General features: G+C 41.0%; 1 long non-coding RNA gene across 1 annotated transcript; it reads right to left on the bottom strand.

The window, feature by feature from the left end:
- Positions 1 to 15,380: 15,380 nt before the first annotated feature.
- Positions 15,381 to 15,792, bottom strand: LOC114106480 (uncharacterized). Its single transcript, XR_011706755.1, has 2 exons — positions 15,607 to 15,792; positions 15,381 to 15,480 (listed from the first exon to the last, which is right to left on the bottom strand). It is a non-coding gene; the product is annotated as an uncharacterized lncRNA (long non-coding RNA).
- Positions 15,793 to 17,905: the final 2,113 nt, after the last annotated feature.

Here is a 17,905-nt window from a genome sequence, read left to right as displayed (position 1 = left end):
GTAGGAGAAGATAAAGCAATCATGAAAATCATCTGGAAAAATAAAAGACCCAGAATACCAGAAGCAATTCTAAGCAGGAAGAGTGAAACAGGCGGTATAGTGATACCAGACTTCAAACTATACTACAGAGCAATAGTACCAAAAACAGCATGGTACTGGTACCAAAACAGGCAGGTGGACAAACGGTACAGAATAGAGACACAGAGACCAATCCACAAAATTACAACTATCTTATATTGGACAAAGTTGCTAAAAGCATGCAATGGAGAAAGGATAACATCTTCAACAAATGGTGCTGAGAAAGCTGGAAATACATATGCAACAAAATGTATCTGAATCCCTTTCTCTTGCCATGCACAAAAGTTAACTCAAAATGGATCAAGGAGCTTGATATCAAAACAGAGACTCTGTGTCTGATAGAAGAAAAAGTTGGCTCTAATCTACATATTGTGTGGTCGGGCTCCAAATTCCTTAATAGGACACCTATAGTACAAGAGTTAAAACAAGAATCAAGAAATGGGACTTACTCAAACTAAAAAGTTTTTTCTCAGCAAGAGAAACAATAAGAGAGGTAAATAGGGAGCCTACATCATGGGAACAAATTTTTACTCCTCACACTTCAGATAGAGCCCTAATATCCAGAATATACAAAGAACTCAAAAAATTAAACAATAAGAAAACAAATAACCCAATCAACAAATGGGTTAAGGACCTGAACAGACACTTCTCAGAGGAGGACATACAATCAATCCACAAGTACACGAAAAAATGCTCACCATCTCTAGCAGTCAGAGAAATGCAAATTAAAACCACCCTAAGATACCATCTCACTCCAGTAAGAATGGCAACCATTACAAAGTCAAACAACAAGTGCTGGCTAGGATGTGGGGAAAAGGGTACACTTGTACATTGCTGGTGGGACTGCAAATTGACGCAGACAATTTGGAAAGCAGTATGGAGATTCCTGGGAAAGCTGGGAATGGAACCACCATTTGACACAACTATTCCCCTTCTCAGACTATTCCCCAAAGACCTTAAAAGAGCATACTATTGGGATACAGCTACATCAATGTTCATAGCAGCACAATTTATAATAGCTAGACTGTGGAACCAACCTAGATGCCCTTCAATAGATGAATGGATTAAAAATGTGGCATTTATACACCATGGAGTATCACTCAGCACTAAAAAGTGACAAAATCATGGCATTTACAGGGAAATGGATGGCATTAGAGCAGATTATGCTAAGTGAAGCTAGCCAATTCCTAAAAACAAATGCCAACTGTCTTCTTTGATATAATGAGGGCAACTCAGTACAGAGCAGGGAGGAAGAGCATGGGAAGAAGATTACCATTAAACAGAGGTGAGAGGTGGGAGGGAAAGGGAGAGAGAAGGGAAATTGCATGGAAATGGAAGGAGACACTCATTGTTACACAAAATTATATATAAGAGGAAGTGAGGGAAAGGGAAAAAATGAGAGAGAAATGAATTACAGTAGATGGGATAGAGAGAGAAGATGGGAGGGGAAGGGAGAGGAGGGAGGATAGTAGAGGATAGGAAAGGTAGCAGAATACAACAGACACTAGTATGGCAGTATGTAAAAACGTGGATGTGTAACCAGTGTGATTCAGCAATCTGTATATGGGGTAAAAATAGGAGTTCATAACCCACTTGAATCAAATATATGAAATATGATATGTCAAGAGCTTTGTAATGTTTTAAACAACTAATAAAAAAATGGTGGAGCCTCACCTTCAGTCACTCAGGTGCCTCAAAAAAGTTTGCTGGTTTCACTTCCAAATTCCTTAACACATCCCTACCCCAATGCCTAGCATTTAATACTTGAAATCAAAACTGAAGGTGCAGGTCCCCCCCAAGGGAATCAGGCTGGGCCTTGGCCTGGAATTTCTCTGATGCCTCCATCTTCCCAAACCATTTCACATCTTAGTGTCTCAATCCCTGAGAGCCTGTTACAGTGTAGAGCACAAACAACTGGAGACAAACGAGGTGGGATCTTCTCTGCCCCCTTAAAGAGAAGAGCCCATGCTGTAGAGAGATGTCCTTCTGATGGAAGGGGGGGTCTATGGCTCATGGCCAACAAGAGAACTGATTTACTTTTATTTCCAGGAGAACAAATCTATCTCAACAGGATCTGGTTATAAATGCAGATCACCTTATGGATCATAATAAAATGTTTGAATGTTATCATATTTATTGTTGTTATTATTTGGTTTGCATTTGATTTTGGTGTTTATTTATTTTCAGTTTTCCTGAGATTTCAGAAACTGATTAGAAAATTTAGAGGATACCACTCTGACATATAACTTAGGTATAGTCTAAAAACTTGAGCAGGCTAATTTTTTGTACTACTGCTCTATCTCCCTATGTTCCTATGAGGAAAATTAACATTTCCAATGACACAGTAATAGTCAGCCCCATCCTCAAGCTGCAGCCCCAAAATGAGCAAAAATGATGAATTTGTTGAGATATCTTTGGATCCAGAGAAGAGACCAAGAACCTCAGAGCAATGGAGATTACACAAATTTGAGTAGAATGTCAGGGAAACTCTAGAAAGTTTCCCCATCTTGTGCTGGTACCACTGGATCCATTTCTTAGCAACATTGAAGGCATTTCTCAGGGTGCATATGAGTCTGATAGATGCTTCTGGAGTTGCAGAAATGGAGGGTGGCTGAGTCATCCCATGCTGGGTAGAGAACCTGAAAACACAGACATTCATATGTGCTTGAATAGGAACCATATTTAAAATACTGGTCATCTGAACTAGAAGAACTGACATGGGATAGGAGCTGTCTTGAGTCTCTGAGATCTGTCCCTATCTGTGTAATGGGGAAGTAGCAGGAGGAGTAAGGTTACATACAGGCCATGGTAGAATAGTGCTTGATCTCAAAATAGGGACTCTATGACCCCAGGCTTTTCTTATCCTCTCTGCTGCCCATGGGGAAAAGGACTGGCTATTCCTATAAATTAAACTCTTATCTTCATGCATTCTCAGATTACATCTGATCTCTAATTCATGAGCTTAGAGAGGATTTGAGGGTAAAGGATGCTGAGGGTGATGCCTGTTCAGAGTTTCACCATAGGAAATGTCATTGACAGAGCAGGTATTGGAAACCTTGCACAGGATCCTGCTCAAGAGCCATCAACAGGCCCTGAGAGCTCCAGACTGAAGATCTCCTTGGGGAGCTCAGGAGGCAGCTCATTCTCTACTAGACCTGAGGCTAGTGGGGCTCAGCCAGCTGTGAGAAACACAATGGAATACCCTGTACATCTCTTCTTCACCACCTTGTCACAGGTCAATCTTTAGGGTCCTCACAGATGAATGCCACAGAATTTTCTACCATTATTTGATATATTGCTTTGCCAGGAATGCCTGTGTAATAAGTTGCACATAAACACAATTTCATTAATATTAGCATGCTTTTTGTCATTTTAGAATTATGCACTATAGGGAAGTAACATTCACAATTATGTGAATGTTATAAGCTCTAGCACAATTCAAATTCTGAACAATTGAAATTCACTATTTGGGACATTAAGGGGTCTTCTCCAAGGTCTGCACAATGAATTGAGGCTATAAATTGAGTGAGGGTGGCTGGGATTGTTGCACAGTGATAGAGTGCTTGCTTAGCATGTGGGAGGCCCTGGGTTGAAACTCTCATATACACACACATATTATATATTTAAATTACATATATCATAGTACATATTATATTGCAGTGCTAGATATTCTCAAAAGATTTCTGAAGACATTAATTTGTCCATACAGTAACACTAACAATGGAAAACAGGATGGGAAGATCATCAGAACTCTGTTCAAAGACAAACTCTTCATAACCTGTTAAAAAAAATACCTGTTGGGTGAGAATGAAAGAATATATTAGGAACTGGACATTTCTTTTTTGAATAACCAGAAAGGTGCTATCATTCTTGAGTATGGTGGAAAATATAGCAATTAGATGTTTTTTTTTCTATCCATAAGAGAATTAAATACTTGTTCAGGAGTCAGATATTTAGGCTTCTTTGTTTAGGAACAGTTGATTGTGACCTTGTATAGTGACATGTTCTCACCTTGGTATTAAAGATCTGGTCCAAGCAGTGTGGGGGAAGTCACTAATGAGGAATGTAGATGCTAATAAGAGAGAAGAGGTGTGGATAGAACACTGGTACTCCTGTTCAATCAAGAGGAAAGGGTAAGATAATCCTGAAAACACTTTATCAGCTAATGCTGGATGACCCTTTTGTGTGCATTTGTACTTAATCATTCATGCAGCATGTTTATTAACTAACTAGTGTCTTCAGGTCTGGACTACAAATGCTAAGGCTAAGAGAGACTAGCACTTCTTTGGCTCAAGCAGAGGACACAGAATGGACAGAAGAGGATTTCAGATAATTAAATATGTATTTTGTGGAACATTTCCTCACAAACAATTGACAGATATCCTTGATTCTGAACTTATATAAGAACTGAAACTAACCAGACCCTTTTCTTAACCTATCTCCAGGGACAGTCATCATTGTGTTGACAGAGTGGTCAGTTTCCAGTTTTATGATTCCTATAACCTATGATCATATTTCCATCTAAGCTAAGTCAAGTGCAAGCTTCAATCTCTGTTCCCCATCTGGGTCTGACTGTGCTGAGCATCACTGTAATGTTTCACACTTTGAACTTGTTACACCCTCAGGCTGTGCACTTGAGAGAATCAGGCTGCTTTGCCCACAGCAAGGGAGCCTGAGAATAAGGATAGTAACCCAGACTGTCTGGTTTTTGTGTTTCAAATCAGGGTCCTGGGCACTTGGCTCGACTTCTGCTGCAACTGTGAAGTGATCTGGAGCCACAGAAGGCAGTGACTGTCCCTCTAGACCAAGTGGTAAGTGAGGGCTCCTGAGTTTCACAACCTGAGAAGCGGACCCACCCCCCCCAAAAAAAAAAAAAAACATGTCCACAATGAGGAAGGAAAAAAAGAGAGCCACAACAATGCCTGGAATCCAAATTTTTATCATCTTGAACACTGAATGAGGAAATGAAGGAGACATTTTCAGCTGTGGTATGCTTTTTGGAAGGATTCTCTTGCCCTAAAGTTTAGACAAGACTTCCTGATGGCCCATGATTTCTTACTGAATTACCTGCTGAAGGGGTCATGTTTATGTAATGCATCATATAAATAAGAGTCCTTCACTATCAACTTCCAAAACATGGTGGCAATGTGCTAAGGATTGTCTCCATTGGAGGAAGCAGCTGCTCTAGTGCTGTGCATGGTCCATTGAGCATATGATCCAGTAAAGCTAAACCAGTTGAGTCTCTACCAGTTTTCCATGAATATACACAGTGACCCCTGGAGGGTTTTTGTTCCAGAGAGATAAGGTCTCATTTGATAAAGAACAACTGAATTGTTTGTATGAGCCAAAGAATCTTTTTAATAATCTTTTTAATAACTCTGAATGCAAGCTTTTCCTGAGCAATAAGAGTCTGAGAACAATGTATTAGCTGATGCAGCTACCAAGCTATGCCCTTTCTGACAATATGTTGCTATTTCAGTGCAAGTGATTGTGGTATTCTGTCATGAGATCTGGTTCAGTGACTTCCTTGCCTGGGCCTCAAACCCCACAGGGGAGACACAGAGAAAACAATGATATGCATGAATGGAAGGGCTAAGTCCCTGCTCTGAGTCCTCCGCCTCAGATAGATCAGGCCCCATCTGTGAAAAGATGGAGGAGGAGGATGAAGAAAGAAGCAGGTGATAAGGCAAGAGCTCCCTGAGACTCCAGCATGGAGTAGGATTCTCTTTAATTCTCCACAAGACCCAATTCAAATATTTTTCTCCTTCCTGATCATTTTTGCATCTCTGAGGAAGAAGATGAGGATTTTAGCCAAACAATGTTTTTGAGAATGACAAAACTGGACTTCAATGGTCTTGTGTCCTGAGAGAACCTGGCAACTATGATCACCTCCAAACAAAGAGGGAACTCACTGTTTCCTCAACTATCGTCCATATTTCTGAGGGGTTTCCCAGCTAGCATTGTCAGAGTCACTCTCTGAGAATGGTTCAAATCATCACTACTGGCCCCAAGTCCTTTTATGCCCCATGAGGATATGCATCTGACTCACCTGAGGATCTCACAGATGTGCATTTGGGGTGCTGTAAATTTCATCAGATGCTGATGTTTAGAAGTGAAGGGGATCACAGAGGCTGTCATTCCAGTGTGTAAGTGACTTCATAAAACCAGCACCAACACCTTGTTCTCTTCAGTTTATTTCAAAAAAAAAATGAAACGAGTGACTTTTACACACATCTCAGCTGCACTTAGTGGACTACATGCCACCAAGGAACTGAGAAACCATCAAACTTTATTGAAGCTATTGTCAATCTATGTTACTTTTTCAGATAGTTCTGTTTCCCATTATTGTTGTCATCCCTCTCACCCTCAGTTGTGAAAGATTTTGAGTATACTCCCTATTTTATTCCTTTAAAAATTTAAACATTTTAGATATTTCTTTTTTTTTTCAATTTTTTATTGTGGGTTGTTCAAAACATTACAAATTTCTTGACATATCATATTCCACACTTTGATTCAAGTGGGTTATGAACTCCCACCTTCACCCCATACACAGATTGCAGAATCACATCAGTTACACATCCATTGATTTACCTATTGCCATACTAGTGTCTGTTGTGCTCCGCTGCCTTTCCCATCCTCCACCCTCCCCCCTCCCCACCTCTCCCCTCCCCTCCCCTCCTCTCTCTCTACCCCCTCCACTGTATAACCCTGAGGGTCTCCTTCCATTACCATGCAATTTCCCTTCTCTCTCCCTTTCCCTCCCACCTCCCATCCCTGTTAAATGTTAATCTTCTTCTCCTGCTCTTCGTCCCTACTCTGATCTTAGTTAATCTCCTTATATCAAAGAAGACATTTGGCATTTGTTTTTTAGGGATTGGCTAGCTTCACTTAGCATAATCTGCTCTAATGCCATCCATTTCCCTGTAAATTCTATGATTTTGTCATTTTTTAATGCAGAGTAATACTCCATTGTGTATAAATGCCACATTTTTTTATCCATTCGTCTATTGAAGGGCATCTAGGTTGGTTCCACAATCTTGCTATTGTGAACTATGCTGCTATGAACATCGATGTAGCAGTGTCCCTGTAGCATGCTCTTTTTAGGTCTTTAGGGAATAGACCAAGAAGGGGAATAGCTGGGTCAAATGGTGGCTCCATTCCCAGCTTTCCAAGAAATCTCCATACTGCTTTCCAAATTGGCTGCACCAATCTGCAGTCCCACCAGCAATGTACAAGTGTACCCTTTTCCCCACATCCTCGCCAGCACTTGTTGTTGTTTGACTTCCTAATGGCTGCCAATCTTACTGGAGTGAGATGGTATCTTAGGGTGGTTTTGATTTGCATTTCTCTGACAGCTAGAGATGTTGAGCATTTTTTCATGTACTTGTTGATTGACTGTATGTCCTCCTCTGAGAAGTGTCTGTTCAGGTCCTTGTCCCATTTGTTGATTGTGTTGTTTGTTCTCGTATTGTCTAATTTTTTGAGTTCTTTGTATACTCTAGATATTAGGGCTCTATCTGAAGTGTGAGGAGAAAAGATTTGTTCCCAGGGTGTAGGCTCCCTATTTACCTCTCTTATTGTTTCTTTTGCTGAGAAAAAACTTTTTAGTTTGAGTAAGTCCCATTTGTTGATTCTAGTTATTAACTTTTGTGCTATGGGTGTCCTATTGAGGAATTTGGAGCCCGACCCCACAGACTGTAGATCGTAGCCAACTTTTTCTTCTATCAGACGGCGCGTCTCTGATTTGATATCAAGCTCCTTGATCCATTTTGAATTCACTTTTGTGCATGGCGAGAGAAAGGGATTCAGTTTCATTTTGTTGCATATGGATTTCCAGTTTTCCCAGCACCATTTGTTGAAGATGCTATCCTTCCTCCATTGCATGCTTTTAGCCCCTTTATCAAATATAAGATAGTTGTAGTTTTGTGGATTGGTTTCTGTGTCCTCTATTCTGTACCATTGGTCCACCCGCCTGTTTTGGTACCAGTACCATGCTGTTTTTTTACTATTGCTCTGTAGTCTAGTTTGAAGTCTGGTATCGCTATACCGCCTGATTCACACTTCCTGCTTAGCATTGTTTTTGCTATTCTGGGTCTTTTATTTTTCCATATGAATTTCATGATTGCTTTCTCTATTTCTACAAGAAATGCCATTGGGATTTTGATTGGCATTGCATTAAACCTATAGAGAACTTTTGGTAATATCGCCATTTTGATGATGTTAGTTCTGCCTATCCATGAACAGGGTATATTTTTCCATCTTCTAAGATCTTCTTCTATTTCTCTCTTTAGGGTTCTGTAGTTTTCATTGTATAAGTCTTTCACCTCTTTTGTTAGGTTGATTCCCAAGTATTTTATTTTTTTTGAAGATATTTTGAATGGAGTGGTTGTCCTCATTTCCATTTCAGAGGATTTGTCGCTGATATACAGGAATGCCTTTGATTTATGCGTGTTGATTTCATATCCTGCCACTTTGATGAATTCATTTATTATCTCTAATAGTTTCTTTGTAGAGCCTTTTGGGTCTGCTAGGTATAGAATCATATCATCTGCAAATAGTGATAATTTAAGTTCTTCTTTTCCTATTTTTATGCCTTTAATTTCTTTCGTCTGTCTAATTGCTCTGGCCAGTGTTTCGAGAACTATGTTGAACAGAAGTGGAGAGAGAGGGCATCCCTGTCTTCTTCCAGATTTTAGAGGGAATGCCTTCAATTTTTCTCCATTCAGAATGATGCTAGCCTGAGGCTTAGCATAGATTGCTTTTACAATATTGAGGTATGTTCCTGTTATCCCTAGTTTTTCTAGAGTTTTGAACATAAAGGGATGCTGTACTTTGTCGAATGCTTTTTCCGCATCTATCGAGATGATCATATGGTTCTTATTATTAAGTCTATTGATGTGGTGAATAACATTTATCGATTTCCGTATATTGAACCAGCCTTGCATCCCAGGGTTGAATCCTACTTGATCATGTTGTACAATTTTTTTGATATGTTTTTGTATCCGATTCGTCAGAATTTTTTTGAGGATTTTTGCATCTAGGTTCATTAGAGATATTGGTCTGTAGTTTTCTTTCTTTGAAGTGTCTTTGTCTGGTTTAGGTATCAGGGTGATGTTGGCCTCATAGAATGAATTTGGAAGTTCTCCCTCTTTTTCTATTTCCTGAAGTAGCTTGAAAAGTATTGGTATTAGTTCTTCTTTAAAGGTTTTGTAAAATTCTGCTGTATACCCATCCGGTCCTGGGCTTTTCTTAGTTGGTAGTCTTTTGATGGTTTCTTCTATTTCCTCAATTGATATTGGTCTGTTTAGGTTGTCTATATCCTCCTGACTCAATCTGGGCAGATCATATGACTTAAGAAATTTATCTATGCCTTCACTATCTTCTAATTTATTGGAGTATAAGGATTCAAAATAGTTTTTGATTATCTTCGGTATTTCTGAAGTGTCTGTTGTGATATTGCCTTTTTCATCCCGTATGCTAGTAATTTGAGTTCTCTCTCTTCTTCTCTTCGCTAGCATCACTAAGGGTCTGTAGATTTTGTTTATTTTTTAAAAGAACCAACTTTTAGTTTTGTCAATTTTTTCAATTGTTTCTTTTGTTTCGATTTCATTAATTTCAGCTCTGATTTTAATTATTTCTTGCCTTCTGCTTCTCTTGCTGTTGTTTTGCTCTTCTTTTTCAAGGATTTTGAGATGAAGTATGAGATCATTTATTTGTTGGTTTTTTCTTTTTTTAAGGAATGAACTCCAAGCAATGAATTTTCCTCTTAGAACTGCTTTCAATGTGTCCCATAGATTCCGATATGTTGTGTCTGTGTTTTCATTTATCTCTAAGAATTTTTTAATTTCCTCCTTGATGTCTTCTATAACCCATTGATCATTCAGTAACCTATTGTTCATTCTCCAAGTGATGTATGCTTTTTCCTTCCTTCTTTTATTGTTGATTTTCAGTTTCATTCCATTATGATCAGATAAGATGCATGGTATTATTTCTACTCCTTTATATTGTCTAAGAGTTGCCCTGTGACATAATATATGATCTATTTTTGAGAAGGATCCATGTGCTGCTGAGAAAAAAAGTGTAACTGCTTGATGTTGGGTGGTATACTCTATATATGTCAATTAGGTCTAGGTTATTAATTGTGTTATTGAGTTCTATAGTTTCCTTATTCAACTTTTTTTTGGAAGATCTGTCCAGTGGAGAGAGAGGTGTGTTGAAGTCTCCCATGATTATGGTATGGTGGTCTATTAGACTCTTGAACTTGAGAAGAGTTTATTTGACGAACATAGCTGCACCATTGTTTGGGGCATAAATATTTATGATTGTTATGTCTTGTTGGTGTATGGTTCCCTTAAGCAGTATGTAGTGTCCCTCTTTATCCCTTTTGATTAACTTTGGCTTGAAATCTATTTTATTTGATATGAGTATGGACACTCCTGCTTGTTTCCGAAGTCCATATGAGTGATATGATTTTTCCCAACCTTTCACCTTCAGCCTATGTATGTCTTTTCCTATCAAATGCGTCTCCTGTAGGCAGCATATTGTTGAGTCTTGTTTTGTGATCCATTCTACTAGCCTGTGTCTCTTAATTGGTGAGTTTAAGCCATTAACATTTAGGGTTATTATTGAGATATGGGTTGCTCTTCCAGCCATATTTGTTTATTTCTGTTACTAAACATGGTTTGTTTTCCTCTTTGATTATTTCCCCCCCCTTTGCTGTCCTACCTCCCACTGTTGGTTTTCATTGTTATTTTCCATTTCCTCTTCCTGTAATGTTTTGGCGAGGATGTTTTGAAGAGATGGTTTTCTAGCTGCAAATTCTTTTAACTTTTGTTTATCGTGGAAGGTTTTAATTTCATCTTCCATCCTGAAGCTTAATTTCGCTGGATACACAATTCTTGGTTGGAACCCATTTTCTTTCAGTGTTTGAAATATGTTATTCCAGGATCTTCTAGCTTTCAGAGTCTGTGTTGAAAGATCAGCTGTTATCCTGATTGGCTTACCCCTAAATGTAATCTGCTTCCTTTCTCTTGTAGCTTTTAAAATTCTCTCCTTATTCTGTATGTTGGGCATCTTCATTATAATGTGTCTAGGTGTGGATCTCTTATGATTTTGCACATTCGGCGTCCTGTAGGCTTCTAGGATTTGGGATTCTGTCTCATTCTTCCAGTCTGGGAAGTTTTCTCGTATTATTTCATTGAATAGACAGCTCATTCCTTTGGTTTAGATCTCTGTACCTTCCTGTATCCCAATGACTCTTAAGTTTGGTCTCTTAATGTTATCCCATATTTCTTGGATGTTCTGCTCATGGTTTCTTAACAGTCTTGCTGAGCTGTCTATGTTCTTTTCCAGTTGAAATACTTTGTCTTCATTGTCTGATGTTCTATCTTCTAAGTGTTCTACTCTGCTGGTAGTATTCTCCATTGAGTTTTTAAGTTGGTTTATTGCTTCCTGCATTTCTAGGATTTCTGTTTGTTTGTTTTTTATAAGCTCTATCTCCCTGTATAGTTGATCCTTTGCTTCCTGGATTTGTTTGCGTAATTCATTGTCGAAGTGATCTTTCATTGTTTGATTTTGCTGTTTAATGTCTTCCTTGATACTCCAGATCGTCTGAAGCATGTATATCCTGAATTCTTTATCTGACATTCCATCTGCTGCAGCTGTTACCTCTTCTAAAGTTGCGTTGACCTGCATTGCTTGTGGTCCTTTCTTTCCTTGTCTTTTCATACTGCTTGCGTATCTTTCCTGCAGGTGCGGGCAGCGGCTCTGCTCTCTCCTTATTCCAATTGGGGTGTCGTGGCTACCACGCCGGCAGGCCACCGGGCCTGATCCGCGGGTCGGTTGCAGATTTGCCTACACTGCAGGCACGGGCGGCGGCTGTACTCTGCCCCTACTCCAAATGGGGTGACGTGTCTGTCGTACCGGCAGGCCACTGGGCCTGTCCTGCTGGTCGGTCCCAGATCTGCCCACCTTTCGGGCACGGGTGGAGGCTCTGCTCTGCCCCTACTCCAATTGGGGTGTCGTGACTACCCCGCCTGCAGGACGCTGGGCCTGTTCCTGGCACGGGCGGCGACTCTGCTCTGCCCCTACTCCAATTAGGGTGGTGTGTGTACCACGCCGGCAGGCTCCTGGGCCTGATCTGCCGGTCTGTTGCAGGTCTGCCTACCTTGGATGCGCGGGCGGCGGATCTTCCCTGCCCCTCCTACCACGCCTGCGGACCCCTGGGCCTGATCTGCAGGTTGGTCACAGGTCTGCTCACCCTGCGGGCACGGGTGGCGGTTCCGCTCCGCCCCCACTCCAATTGGGGTCACGTGGCCACCACACCGGCAGGGCCTGATCTGGGCGTGGGAGAAGGATCTTCTCTGCCCCTACTCCAGTTGGGGTGACGTGTGTACCACACTGGCAGGCCACTGGGCCTGACCCGCCAGGCTGTCACAGGACTGTTTACCATGCAAGCGTGAATGGCGGCTCTGCCCTGCCCCTCCTACCGCGCCCATGTACCACTGCGTCGCGGGTGTGCCCACCTTGCGGGTGCGGGTGGCGGCTCCGCTCCGCCCCCTCTCCAATTGGGGTCACGCGGTCACCACGCTGGCGAGCCGCTGGGCCTGCTCCGGGCGCTGTCGGCAGCCCGGCTCCTCCCCTCTGGCTCGACGACAAATTGAGGAGACTCGGGTGTCTGTGCCTCACACCCCCTACCAGGAGACCAACTGTTTCTGTCGCCGCTGGTATTGATGAAGTTCTCTCCTGCGCCGCTTTCTGATGACATCAGATCTCTGCCATGTTGGTATCCTATGTGAATGGCAGCATTTCGTTCCCCTTGCCGGGCAACCAAAGCAACAGGTGAGTCCTGACCGGCCCTCAGCAGGACCCGGACCGAGAAGCAGTTTCCGCGGGCTCCTAGCCCTGGGCCAGGGAAGTTCCGGGAGCCGGAACTCGGCCGATCCGTGCTCGGTGTAAGCTCCTATAAGGGTAGGCTCCAAGAAGCAGTCCCCGCGGGCTCAGTTCTGGGAGCCGGAATTCGGCCGCTTAGTGCTTGGTGTATGCTCTGATAGGAGCAGGGTCCAAGAAGCAGCCTCCGCAGGCTCCGCAGCCCTGGGCCAGGGCGGTTCCGGGAGCCAGAACTCGGCCGCCCCGCGCTCGGTGTTCGCTCCGATAAGATCAGGTTCTAAGAAGCACCCAGGCACTGAACCCTAGCAATCTGTCTGCAAGCCACAGGCGAATGGCAGCCTGAAATTACCTGTTCTATGGCTGAATGAGCTGCAGTCAGTCAAAAACAGGGATGGTGATGTCAGCTTTCCAACATGGTGGCTGCTGGCCTCCTCTGTGATCTGACCGGTGTGGAGAACCGAGATGGACCGCTTCCTTCCCCCGTCTCAAACCCAGAATTCAGCCCTGAGTACGGTGCTTGCGCGGCTGGCAGAAACTGCAGTGCTGTATCCCTGCGTCACTATCTCCTCGTTTCCCAGCGCGTGCTGCAGACTCTAGCTGCGGGGCGATTTGCTGAATAAGCAGTGTTACCCTCCGTGTGACAAACCTCTCGCGTTTGAGTCCCCGTAGCCAATCCTCGTGCGATGGAAATCCTTCCTCCAGGTTCCGGAGCACCCCACTACTGCTGGAAATTCCTAACAAGATAGCCTTTAGCCATCCTGACTTGTCATACTCCCACACAGTGAAGCAGCACACGGGGGCAATGCACTCCCCTCACCACCATCTTCCCTCTCTCCTAGATATTTCTTATCAATGCAATCATACAATGTGTGATCTTTTGTGTTCATTTACTCCCAGCGGGAATTTTCTTTTTTTATTGATTTTTTAAAAAACTAAATGACAGCATAATGTATTATAATTCTTACTACACACACACAGCACAATTTTTCATAGCTCTGGTTTATATAAAGTATGTTGATACCAATTCATGTCTTTATACATGTACATTGGAAATGATGTCTATCGTTTCCACTATCCTTGCTAACCCTCTGCCCCTTCCCTTTCTCTCCTACCCCAATTCCCTATTTAGACTTCATCTATTCCTCTCATTCTCCCCCTCCCTACCCCACTATGAATCAATCTCCTTATATCAGAGAAAATATTAAGCATTTTTTGAGGATTGGCTAACTTCATTAAGCATTATCTTCTCTGATGCCATCCATTTACCTATAAATGCCATGATTTTATTCTCTATTATTGCTGAGTAAAATTCCATTGTGTATATATGCCACATTTTTTATCCATTCCTCTCCTAAAGGGAATTTAGGTTGGATCCACAGTATACGTATGGTGAATTGTGACCAAGCATAAATTTTCAAGTTCATCCATGTGGTAGCACATTCTTCATAGATTTTATACAACTTGGATGAATGGTTCCAGTTCATTTCCATGTGCATTGTACAAATATATGAAATATTATGAGAATATCTAGTCTGGGATATATACTACATCTTACACCCTCCTTGGGGCTTCTATACTATACAGAATCTATTCTCATGTTACTTAGAACACTATTCAATTATCAAAATATTCATTTGAATTCTGTCATAATAATTTGTTCTACAGGTGGGGATCAGAAGCTCAGAGATATAAAAATCTACACATTTGAACAGTGAATGCCATAAACAAGATTCAAAGTCACCAGTTTTATATAACTAATGGCAAGCTCTTGAACTGTGTGGTCTCATTCAATGCTGCATTTGCTTCCTGGAGGGAAACAGTTGGCACTATTTAGAACTATTTTGTTGTAAAAATTGAGAGAAGAATGTTAATCGAATTGAGTGTTTATAAGATAGAGATGCTGCTAAATATTTTATCATGTGCAGGACAGTTCCCAACAAAAATTATCAATAGAGTTGTGGTTCAGAATCCATGTTTAAGTTGCATGTCTTCCATGGATTGATTTTGGATCTATGAGAATATAAGTCATCAAGATGTTTTGAAGGAACAGTGAGGAAGTCATGAGCAGACAATTCAAACTCCAACATTCAAAAAGGAGGCAGCAGGGAGCAACCTTCACTATTGGAACATGTTAGTGGTTAACTCAGACTGACGACACTCTGGGGAGTTTTTGTCCTACTTCCCCATGTGTCTGGAGCACTGTGTGATTATAGTTGCTATCAGAAGACTGACAGTAGTAGTCAGCCTCATCCTCAATCTGCAGATCAGAGATAGACAGGGAGGCTGTGTTGGAGGAACTGTCAATGGATCCTGAGAACCGATCAGGGACCCCAGAGGGTCTTTTATCATCTTTATAGATCACAGTGCTGGGAGCATTGCCCTGACGCTGTTGGTACCAGTGCACATATTTGCTCCCAATATTGCCACTGCTGCGTGTACAGGAGATGGTGACTGTCTTCCCTGGAGATGCCGACACAGAGTGAGGCTGAGTCAATTCAAACTGGGCCCAAGACCCTGGAAGAAGAAAGTAACATAGAGATCAGTGAGGTTAGACCAGATCCTCCTTCCCAGGAAGGGTTGAGAAGATATCATCCTAGGTGACAGCCTAGGTGCCCTCAAGAATCCCCTGTAGACAGCCACCTGTGCAGTGAATGAGGATTGTGAAGAGAACATGAGCCCAGGCCATGGTGACAATGCCCCCAGGCTCTCCTTCATGAGCCCTCAGCCAGAACTGAGCCCACCAACCCTTCTTATCTGTCCTTGTGATCCTATAAGTGGGATGTCTCTATGCAAATCTCTCCCTTTCTGAAGGTGGTGCAGACCTCTCCTTTAACCTCAGCTCAGCTCTTTCTGAGAAATGAAAACTAAAAGTGGAAGAAGAGAGGGCTCACCTCATTGTGGGCACAGAAACACCTGCAAAATGAAGCACTAACAACAGCAGAGATGCAGATCATTAGGCAGGTGCTTGGGCCACATTCCTCCCCAGTGAACTCACTTCCTCCCTCTGTGGGTGATTACTGGGACTTCCGCCCTCCAGAAGTGAATCCACAGAAAAATCATATAGTCCCTGTCTGGAATGTGAAGAGACAGGGATTCCCCCAAAACATTGAGTCTTAAAACTATCACCACCAACAGCAGAGGGTAACCTGGTGCTTGAGTGACATAGAGAAGCCCACTCAGGTTTGGGATGCCAACTATTCTTTATTCTAGGTGACCACTAGGTATAATTTGTGATAATCAATTATAAGTAATAGTTTTATGTAATCAATTATCAAAAAAATAACTTAAAATTAACTGAAGGAGGAAAGAAAAGTTTATCTAGTTGTCAAGAAGAATTTTGGAGAGACATTTTCTCCCATAACTGTTGAAAAATAAGCAGCGAGATCAGTGCCTATTACAGAATAAAAGAAAACTGTATATTAATTCCTAAATTGTTGGTGAATTTTCAATTTAATAATTTTTCTTGCTTATAGTTTTTCCCTATCATTGGCTTTATAGAGTCTCAAATCAGATCCAAATATTTATGGATTAGATTCTGTGTATTAGGAAAATGTATACCTTTGATATTAGAAAAAACATGTAGCTTAGATATATAAAAAATGAGATTAAATAATAGTATCAAGCAAATAAATGAATATAAAAATGACTGAAACATTCCAAAATATATGTAACAGCTTCTCTAAGTCACTTTAAATGTCTGACATCAATGACAAATAAAAAAATAGGAAAATATTGCATATTAAGGATATTAGAGATATTACAGATTATTACAGATATTCTCATGATAAATGAATTGGAATATCATATTTAACAGCATGGATTCTGAAACCTTGGAAGGGTCTTCTGAGACAACCCCAGGTCTCTTACACCTTCAACATACCTCAGACAACAATTCTGATCCTTTAGTGATAGCTTCATGGTGATTAAGAGTCAGTGATGAATGGTGGGCTTGCTAATATGGATATTAAAAGAGAACCCAGGTTACCAGGAATCCATCACAATGCAAAAGATGCCAAGAGAGTTGGTTCTGGTAGCCATTGGATGATGTGTCTTAACACAGTCATAATCTTTTTTAAACTATACTTTGTAATTTGAAGGACCACACTGATATTTCCTTCCATGGCTGGCTATTTGGTCAGTTGCTCCATAATTTTCTCTCATACATTTTCATATAACCAGGACTGAGAACTCAGAGGTTCTCTTCCTAACTGGAGCATCTGATATATAGTTCATATTTCTTCAGTTCTCTCCTTCCACAGTTCTTGTTCATAATCCACCAGAAACTTTGCAAATGTCTCAATCTATAAACTCCTGGATGGGCAAGGTAAATCTTTATCAGTATAAAATGAAATTCAGGAAGAAAAAAATGATAATTTTAAAGAAGAAAAATATTTATATTAAATATATATATGTATATGATACAACTTTCTAATATTTTGATAAATATGTGCTATGTTATTTAAGGAGATCAACTTCTAATATTCAAATCTGTTATTTTCATCTTTTAGTGGGTGTCTTAATACTGCTGGAACAACAAAATATATAAAGTTTTATCCAAAGACTTAGATGCTGTGGATGATGCTCAACACATGATTCCTGCAGAAGATCTACAATGTAATACAAGAGATAGGATCAGCTACCCATGTTCTGGAGACAGGAGTTAATGGCAGTGTGCTTCCAGAATCCTTCATTTGCTCCCTAGAGAAATGCTTATATAATAATAACTGAGGATTATAAAGGAAAGAGATATTTTGGTCATGATGGAGAAACCCACAGAGTTCCATTTACTAAAGCAAAATTGTTCAAATTGAGGTGCTTCCATCTCCAAGTTTTTCTTACACTATTCATGCAATGGATTTTAGATCAAGTTCCCTTGTATGAATTTGTTCCATCTGTGTAATTATCCTTGTATCTCTCCCTGAAACTCAGACCTGAACAA

The sequence above is a fragment of the Marmota flaviventris genome, chromosome 1 (assembly GCF_047511675.1).
Source record: "Marmota flaviventris isolate mMarFla1 chromosome 1, mMarFla1.hap1, whole genome shotgun sequence".
Lineage (NCBI taxonomy): Eukaryota > Metazoa > Chordata > Mammalia > Rodentia > Sciuridae > Marmota > Marmota flaviventris.
This window is presented reverse-complemented; position numbering and strand designations above follow the sequence as displayed.